Source organism: Acomys russatus, chromosome 22 (assembly GCF_903995435.1).
Source record: "Acomys russatus chromosome 22, mAcoRus1.1, whole genome shotgun sequence".
NCBI lineage: Eukaryota > Metazoa > Chordata > Mammalia > Rodentia > Muridae > Acomys > Acomys russatus.
In genome coordinates this window covers 35,222,657-35,232,481 of record NC_067158.1, presented here as the reverse complement: position 1 = coordinate 35,232,481, position 9,825 = coordinate 35,222,657, and positions in this window count along the sequence as shown.

Sequence of the window (9,825 nt, the reverse complement as noted above, 5' to 3'; positions counted from 1 at the left end):
TGTACCAACTAAGACTGTACTTGGCTACATCTAACAAATACCCTTCCTGTCACTGTCAGCTTAGCCAGAAATAGAACCTGGGATGCTCTATATGTATGGAAGACCACAATGAATAGGCTCCTTCTAGCTTCCCGCTTTGTCATCCTTTATGCTCTCTTCATCCCTGTAAGCACAAGAAATCTGCACTGCTTCCAGACAAGCACCCATGCTCTAGAAGAAAAAGGAAAACACAAAGCACAATGTACTTGCCTGTCAAATAGTTTTGCATGCAGAAAAAAATAAGTCTTTCTGAAAGTACCACCCAGTGAGCTTGACATTTCTACCCTTCGAGGGCAGGTTCTACTCATATATACACCCAGGAACAATCAGCAGAAGACCCCGGAGGGTAGGCGTTTTCAACTGTGCACAGGAGTTCCTCACAGTGTGGTTCTGTTGCCAACAAAGCAAAACGGAAGGGATTTCCAGAGATGTCTAGTGGTGTTGATGACAACAGAGGGTGCTCAAAATGAGTAGAATGTAGGAAATTAGTTTTTAAACTTTCAGTGGCCTAATATTTACTTTTGTATGTTAGGAAAGACATTGTCCAGATAGCAACCTTGAGTGAGACTTCAGAAGTGTTCATCTTTATGGTGATGCTCAAAAGCACAGCAAGGCAAAGGATTAGGTTAAGTGGAGTCAGTGAGTCATAGAGCGCTATTGCTTTTCAGACATATTGCATGATAGTTTGCCACAGTTTGAGAAAAATTACAATTGATCCATTGGATTTCCCAAAGCATGCTTGGCTCCATTCTTTGAACTCTTGACTTATGCATATTTCAACTTGAAATTATCTTTCATATACTTTTCTCTCTATATGAATCCTAAATGCTCCCCAAACTCTTTCTAAAGTCACCTCTCCATGAAGCATTTCTAACATAGCCTCATTATGCACTTTCTCTCCTATGATTCCTTTAGCATTTGATGTATGTATCTGTATTCACCACAATATTCTTGTGTCAGTTAGATTTGTCTATAACAATGATGTACAAAAATGATCCTCAAATGCCCAAGGGTTATGAAAACAAACGTCTGTTTACTGATCATGTGGGAGCTATAGTGTTAATGGCATGGCTGTGCCAGGCTGCATTAGCATTAGGGTTGGATGTGCATGCCTTCTCAATTTAAGAATCCAAGCTGAAGTTTCTGCCCATGGAAAATATGAAAGCCTCCTGCTACAGAATAGAAACCTTAGAGAAATCTAAGATACCTCTTTAAAAACTCTGAATCTGCAAAACCATCATTTCTATGCACAGTCCCATAGACTAAAGCAGGTCATGTCACCATGTCTATATCAAGAAGACTGCTACGAGAGTAAATATTTGCTAAATATTAGAAGCTTCAATAGTTCTGACGTTGTAACAATTGATTCACACTCTTATCTTGTCACTCAACTGAGCTCATGAAAATCAAAGACAAGGTCCAGTAGATGTTTATCATGGCTTTTGATAAAATACAGAAACTCACTTTAAATTCTGGTTGAAACTCAGGAAATCATGTTACTAGATTCCTTTGCAGCTAGAATATCTCAGCACTTGGACTATTCTCCAATCAAATAAACTCAAAATATACTTAAGATCAGATGCTGTTTCTCAATGAGAAAAGAGGCATATGGAATACAATCCAACAAGATAAACACCTAGCTTTCTGGAAGGGCTACAAGCTGAGAAGCCTTTTCCCATTGGCAGCAGCAGATGATGGCTGGAGCTATGCTGTGGTAGATACTAGCATTATGGCCACCAATCATGGCCAACAACTGCTTTCCTAAGCTTCCACTGACAACCAAGTATCTTTTTAAAAATTAATTCTTCTAATAAATTTACTGAAATATATCGTTGACTGAAGCAACCAGGAGCCTAACCAATATATTAGGTCTTATCACATTGCCCAGCACATAGTAGGTACTTCAGGTTTGCTGGAAGAAAGAACTTAGTCAGATTTGAGAATTGTAAGTTTGAGGACTAACTGTAGACTACAATCTGAGATATTTAAATTAACTTTTTCATTTGCTCCTTTGAGCAACCTCTTGAGGTAGATACTATTATCATTCTGATTCTGCAGATCAAGACACTATAGCCTAGAGAGATGAACAATGAATAACTATCAAGTCATCTAAAGATGAGCCACAGCTCCTCTGGGAGACATCGCCTGTCATGTACTGCTTTAATTAATGTGGTCCTCAAAACTTTGTGGATGGCTCACGATTTCTGAATACCCGCCTCCAGTCTTGAATGATTATGTGGGGTCTCATGATGTCTTTTTCTCTCAACCTATGTCAGAGACATTTAGCAGAGTCTGTATTTGATACAGTCATTTAACACTTCTTATCACATTCTCCTGGAGCTCTCATTTCGTCAGATAAAGTTTTATTCTTCTCCTTGAATGATCTCTCGGGGGTTGAAGGCCTAAAAAAGCTTTTAAGATCATTGTTTCAGTAGCTCTGCCGGCCTCTTTAAGCAAATGACTCTGAAATAACTCAGGTGTTATTTTTAATCATTGCTTAGTGAATTAACCCTTTGACTACCTCCAGAGATGAGAAGTGTTATCAACTCTATTTTTACCTTCTGTTCCCAGATTTAATACGTATGCAAAGTTAGAGTGAATTCTGCTGTACCCTGGAAGCAGGGAAACCAAATATATTTAGCTTATTTCTGTTGACATAAGGTAGCTTTGAGCAGGAAAAAAAATGAAATGCAAGCAGTTTATAATCCACAAACATATACACAGAGAACTGAAATAAATATTTAGGAAAAAACCCTGAAGGACGAGAATACTTGAAAACTCAAAGCAATGAGTCAAATGTTTAGACCAACCATAGATTGGTCTTCCTCAGACATCTTCCAGATGAAGTGCAAATGCTTCCTACATGTATGACCTATACTGTGTGAATTGCTAGAAGGTTCTCTTTTGATGCTTCTCATTCACCAAAGTAAACACCTTCACAAGACCTACAGAATCCTGATGAGTTTTTGTCCTGTCGTCACCAGCTGTATCATGGACCTGGGTATACCTCTGAGACTCTGAAGATATGGTTATGAGCCTCAAATGTAACACCATGTGGCATTAACTTTGTAAGCCAAGGAGCTGCTGTCATCACACTACCCCAATCTCAGACAGCAGAGGGTGGGAGAGGACTCCATTTCCTAAGGGGCAAGAGAGTGAATGAACCCCAGGACTTTGCTCTGAGCCCAATGATGGGGTGGTACAAACTAACACTTGGTGTTCACAACTTTTCCTGGAGGGATGAACAGAAGTGTAGCCTACTTGCCACAGACAGGACACTTTTAGAATGGAGAAACCATTCCACAGAAGTCCAGCTTGCTGAACCAGTGAGTCTATTTGAAGTTACCCACAAGAGCCTTTGTCACTTTGAGACAGCTGCATCACCAAAAAGCCCCATTGTAGCATGAGCAGTAATTTGGGAAAGATGCATTCCTGGAATCCCAGCCCAGGTCCACCTGTCTCCTAAATACTCTTAGCACCCAAAACATGTGCAGCTGGGGCAGGATTCCATACATCTTCTAAGGGGAGGAGGACACATAAGGGGGAGGGAGTTGGTGGAAGCCTTGATGAGGATCTGAAGACTCTTGGTCCCCTTCCCACACTCCTAGGATGGAATTTCTAACCTGATCTTATGAGGGTTTTTTGCAGATGAGACAGGTACTATAATTGAAAATGGTAATGGTCGGTGTCCAACCTGAAGGAAGCAAATACATAACAACTGATCATATCATAAAAATCCCTCAATCCTAAGCTAAGACTCCAGCAAGGAGCCTCTGGAGTAGCACAAATGTTGGGCAGAGACATACAGACCCATTTCTATTCAAGTGTTATTTTGGTAAGTTTCATCTGCCCCTGGTTCCAGGCCCCTTGAGCCAAGAGTCCATCTCAGAAGAAGACAGCCCATAGCAGGGTGGTCTTCATTCTAAACCTGTGTCACACTGGGCTTGGAGGGCTGTGGGGTCTGGGGTGCATTGTGGTATTGACCCCAAGGAACCATTACTCCATTCTCCCTCCAAGATCAAACAACAGCTGAACAAAGTAACTGTCTGTGTGAGAGGGTGTGAGACCTATAGGTAAATTAAACTTTCAGTTGCAACGCTTCCAATTCAAGTATATAGATTTGACTGGAAATAAAATGCGCATGTTCAGCTCTGCCCATTTTCTTCTAGCAGTTTCCCACTGCATTTTTATTTTGAATTGATGATTTTTTTTTTAATCAATCAAGAAACAAGTTCTCAGTTGTTCTTCCGTGGGTGGATACCCGTGTTCATTACAGGCATTGGCTTTGCTGCTGTTCTGTTCCTCTTTGAATTTGGCATCAACTTACGTTACTGAGTGAAACTGGGTAATTATCTTTATTTATTAAGTGTGTGTGTGTGTGTGTGTGTGTGTGTGTGTGTGTGTGTGTGTGTGTGTGTGATGTGTCCAGGTGCCATAAAAGGCATGGAACAGATAGTGAGCCCTCTGGAACTGTAGTTACAGGCTGTTGTGCAACTCCAGGTATGTATGCTGTGGGCTGAACTTAGCTTCTCTGTAAGAGCAACAAATCTTCATAACTACCCTCTCCAGTCCCTAGAAAGACTTATGACATAGAGATTTTGCCCATTGACTAGGACTTTTCTATCAATACCAAAACATAAATTCTCCTGGAAACATATTAAACGTTGATCTGTTTATATAATTAGCAATTTCTAAAGTAATTAGATTTAAATTTTTAAACCCAAATTATGAATTTCTTTTCTTTCAAAAATATTCTTACAGACTCATAAGGTTTCTAATTACTATGTTCTAATTCTTTTGACATGATATGAGACATTTTAAGCTGGCTCCTAGGTTTTCAACACTGTACCATAAAATATTGAAAGTTTTCTTGCTTTAGGGGGGCATACATTCACTGTAGTTTTTCTTTTATCACCCCAATCCATCTCTCCACCAAATATTTTGACATCAAACTAAAATTTTGCCTCTTTCCCACAAGAATCTTCTTTTACTGTGGATATTAATGTCTGTGCTCCAGAAAGTAAGAGGTTCTCATTGCTTCTGTGTCTATGGTCGGTTAGAGGTACAAAGTCTCTCTCTCTCTCTCTCTCTCTCTTTCACTCTCTCTTCCCTCCATGTGTATGTGTGTGTGTGTGACATGTGCATATAAAAAGTCACATGTCACTTATCAGTAGGGATACATTCTGAGAATGACATCCCTGTGATTTCTTCATTGCACAATTATAACAGAGTGAATGAATGCCTTCAAGTACACAAGGTAGATGGCTTGATGTGGCTGCTTGGCCACATGACAGTAAAAGACATGACAGCACTGACTGAGGCTGCTACCAGTATCATGGGAGACTCATTTTTATTCAGTAGAAGGAACATATGTCAAACTAACAATTAGAAAGTCAAAGACAATGTGCAGAATATAGATGTGTGCTCTGTATTTTTCCGGACTGGAAGCACAGTCAGTGTGTTTACAACAAGACCACCATAAGGACACAAGTGTTGTGTTATGCTAAGAGTTTACACGTACACTGACACACCAATGATGCTGCCAATAGGTTGTTTCTTTATCTCTTTTTATAATATGAAAAGGATTTTGCACAACCTGTTTATGAAAATATATTCAAGAAAGTATTTATTTATAAACTGTTTTAAAGTGAATTTATTTACTCATTTATTTAATATATATCAACATTAGGTATATGTTGCTTCATATGGGCATATACACATGCTTATGGAAGCCAATGGCAATCTATAGCACCCTTCTTCAGGAGATGCCCACCTGTTTTGTTTGTTTTACTTAATTCTTAAGAATTCCATGCATATATACAATAATATACCATATCACCCACCATTTCCCCTCTCCTACTCCCTCAATATCTTTCCTAACACAGCCCCTTCCCAACTCTATATTTTTGTTTTGTTTTGCATAAATCACTAAATTCATGTAATCTTGCCCATATGTGCATGAGTAGGACCATCCTATCTCCTGAACTATGAGAACCCTGCCAGTGGCCACACCCTCAAAAAATGATGCTCTCTCCCCAGCAGCTGATAGCTCCCTTATCCTTTGGTAGAATCACCAGCATATCTGAGGTCTGTGGCTTCCTAAAACACCACACAATACATGACATACAGTCTGTTTTCTTAGCAGTAATTCTATTCAATTTTAACATTGTAATGACTTTTTACTTTTTGGGGGGCAGAGTTGAGACAGCGTTTCTCTGTGCAGCCTTTCCTAGCCTGGACTCGTTTTGTAGACCAGGCTGGCCTCCAATTCACAGAACTCTGCCTGTCTGTGCCTTCTCAAGTGCTGGGATTACAGGTGTGGGCTACCTTACCTGGCACCTTTTACTTTTTAATTGTACTTATTTATACAATGAAAATGCTGACTTCTGGGAGCATTATTAACATAATATTCATTTGCTCTACCCAACATTATAAAAATAACCTTCAAAATATTAATATTGAAATTGCTATTAGAAATAAACTTTATTAATAATAAAGACACTTATGAATGTTTAACATATCTTTGCAATTCTTTGTGTCCCTAAAATATTTCCCACTGCGGATTACAGTGTTTTAATGCCCCATAAAACCGAGTTGGTTTTTGTGTGGCTATGCTATCAATTTGACATAAAATTAGTTTTTGTTTTTTGTTTTGTTTTGTTTTGCCTGCTTTCAATTTTGAAAAGGTTTTAAAATGGTACTGTACAGAGAGGAGCTAGAGAGATAGATCACCCTGTGCTTAAGAGCGCTTAGCTCTTCCAGAAGACCTGAGTTTCACTCCCAGCTGGCAGTTCACCAGCATCTATAACTCTAGCTCCAGAGCACTGGATGCCTCTTGCCTCCATGGACACCAGCAGTAACATTCACATACAAATACATGATTACAGATAATAAATGTAAATCATTAGAAACCATGGGGAAAGTATACCAAGGGGAGTTTTTGTTTCTTCTTCGTATCCCTTCAGCCTGTCTTCCACACCATAGTCCACCAGTATCTATTAGTTAATTAGTTTTAATTGTTTTCCTGTATAGTGATTACAAGTTTTTATGGGGGAAATATTGCTACCTGACTCAGTTTTAAGACGTCATTTGACTTTTGAATGTCTGGAAAGACCCCTAAGAATTAACAACTAGTCCGCACAGGCTGCAAGAACTTGCCACGCATGCACCTATGTCTGCAAGTCTTCTTCATGCTCCATTTACAGATAACATAGTCATTGCTGTAAGCCTCGGGGGTTTTGTACTATTTCATTTTTCCTTCCTTCCTCCCTCCCTCTCTTCCTCCCTTCTTTCCTTCCTTCGTTCCTTTTCTTCTTCTTTCTTGCTTTGTGACAGGAGCCTTTTTACTAAAACTCTTCCAACCCTGACTCAGTTTTTAGTTTTTTTCTTTCTAAGTAAGACGTGACCTTGTGCAGCCTAGCTAGATTTAAACTGACTATGTAACAGAAAGTGAACTTAGACTCCTGATTTCCCCCACCTTCACCTCCCTGGTGTTAGGATTACAGACGTGTAGCCCGTAACCACATATACGCAGTGCTGAAGATTAAACCCATGCTAGCCGAGCATTCTGTCCCCAGCCTCTCAGCCCATCTTAGCTAACATTTTTTTTTTCTAAGCTTGAACTTATGAAGAAACTTTGACTTTAGAGATTGAAGGGCTTTTATTCTGGCTCTGAATCAGAACACAGTTCTTGGAATCTTAATCACCTCATTTATGAACTGAAGCCTCACAAAATCCTGTGGCCTCAGTCATATCAAATCAATGTTCAAAAATAACGTGGACAAGATTGGTAGCTAGCATACATGTTTTGTTGGATACCTTCAGAGCACTTAATCCAGATGAGCTAAATGAGGAATATCATCCTCATTGTTTTCAGGACACATGGAAACTAGAAAATGTTCCCTAGCACACATGGCCAGAGGTAGAAGCCTCAAGTTATCCCCCTCCAGGGCCTGATCCCTGCTCAGCCCTTGCTCTCTGCAGCATAAAAGTGCCATCCTTGTGGCTTCCAGAGATACTCTGAATTTCCCTTCATGTTCCGCCAACAACTAACTCTGAGTGTTCACATTAAAGGTCAGTGTCTTTGTCAGACTAGGGGTTAAATAATCTCAATAATTAAGAAGGCAGATTCTTTATCATTTGTGTGTGTGCATAAACATCATGCACATATATAAGTGTATATATATACACACAAGTGATAACGAATCAAGATATATATCATGTATATAAAATATGTGTGTATATATACACATATATATACTTATATACACATTCACATAGGCACATAGACACACATACATGCATATATATGATTTTTTTTTTTCTGAAACAGGGCCTTGTATACTATAGGCTAGTTTCAAATTCAAATGCATCAGAGAGTGACATCTAACTTATGATAGTCCAATATTTTATATCTCATAATAATGAAATACATTGCATAACAATGGAAATATGCCCATCATTTAAACGGGGAACCTGGGTCAGTGATGTTAACTAATTTGCATGAATCCTGGGAGAACAGATGCTGGAAATCACACTCAAATCAGTGTTTGGTTGGGAAGGAGGTGGAAACCATCATTTCTAAGAGTTCTTGTGCCAGAGGCTCATTTCAGTGCGTTGAGTACCTAGCTGTCCAATTAGAAATGGCTTTGACTGCAAGGCCACCCTAAATCAGAGCTGTAATCCCAAAAACCAGCATGTGGCTTATTTCTGGCATCCTGGGGGCTATCATCAAGATTTAATCATTTACCACACTTATTGCTGATTTAACAAAGACCATGTAGCCTTAGGAGTGGATGAAATTGGATGAAGTTGTGATTCATGCCTGGCACTGTGGCAAGGATTAGGTGAGATAGTGTATGCAGAGCTTGGTGCAGTGCCTGGCATCTCGTCAGCACTGAGAAAATGCTGCCACCTATTTCATTATTGCCTTAAGAGACAACACAAGAAAAAGGAAGATTGGGAAGCAGACAATGCTTTAGAACTGAAGACTGGCATTGAATCATCTTGAGCAGGCCCTCTATTAGTGTCCAGTCTTTCACTGCTGTGAAGGTCAAATGAACCATCATACATGAAGCGAGTTGTATACCTCAGACAATCAGTGTGTGACATCAGACATTACCCTGCTTGCCTGGCAACAGGGATTTTAAGAAATGCTTCAACATGTATATAAAGGACAGAAGCAAGATCATCCTGAGTGGGGGAACCCAGACCCAGAAGGACATACATGGTATGTACTCACAGGTGAATAGTAGCTATAAAGTACAGGATAATCATACTACAATCCACAGAACCAAAGCTCCTAAAGGGGGCTGAAGGGAGGATGCTTAAATCTCAATCAGAAGAGGAAATAAAATAGATATCTGAAGTAGATGGAGGGAGAGAACTGGGTGGGAGAGAGAGTAGGGAGGGTACCAGGGGTGAAGATCATGTGTGGGGCTGGAGGGGGAGGATAGGGAGAAAGAACAGAAATCAGTGGGGGGGGCATCTCTGGCACAGTGAAGGCTCCAGGGAGTCTAGAGGAATGACCCTAGCTGGGACTCCTAGCAGCAGGGTGTTAAGGAGCCTGAAGTCACCACCTTTTGTAGCCAGAAGGGACTTCCAGTGGAGGGAGGGGGACACCTACTCACCTATAAAACCTTCAACCCGAAATTTTTCTTGCCTACAAGTAGTGTAGGGATAAAGATGGAGCAGAGATTGAGGGAATGGCCAACCAATGACTGGCACAATTTGAGAACCACCCCATGGGAAAGAGAGCCAACCCTCTCACTCTTAATGAGACCCTGC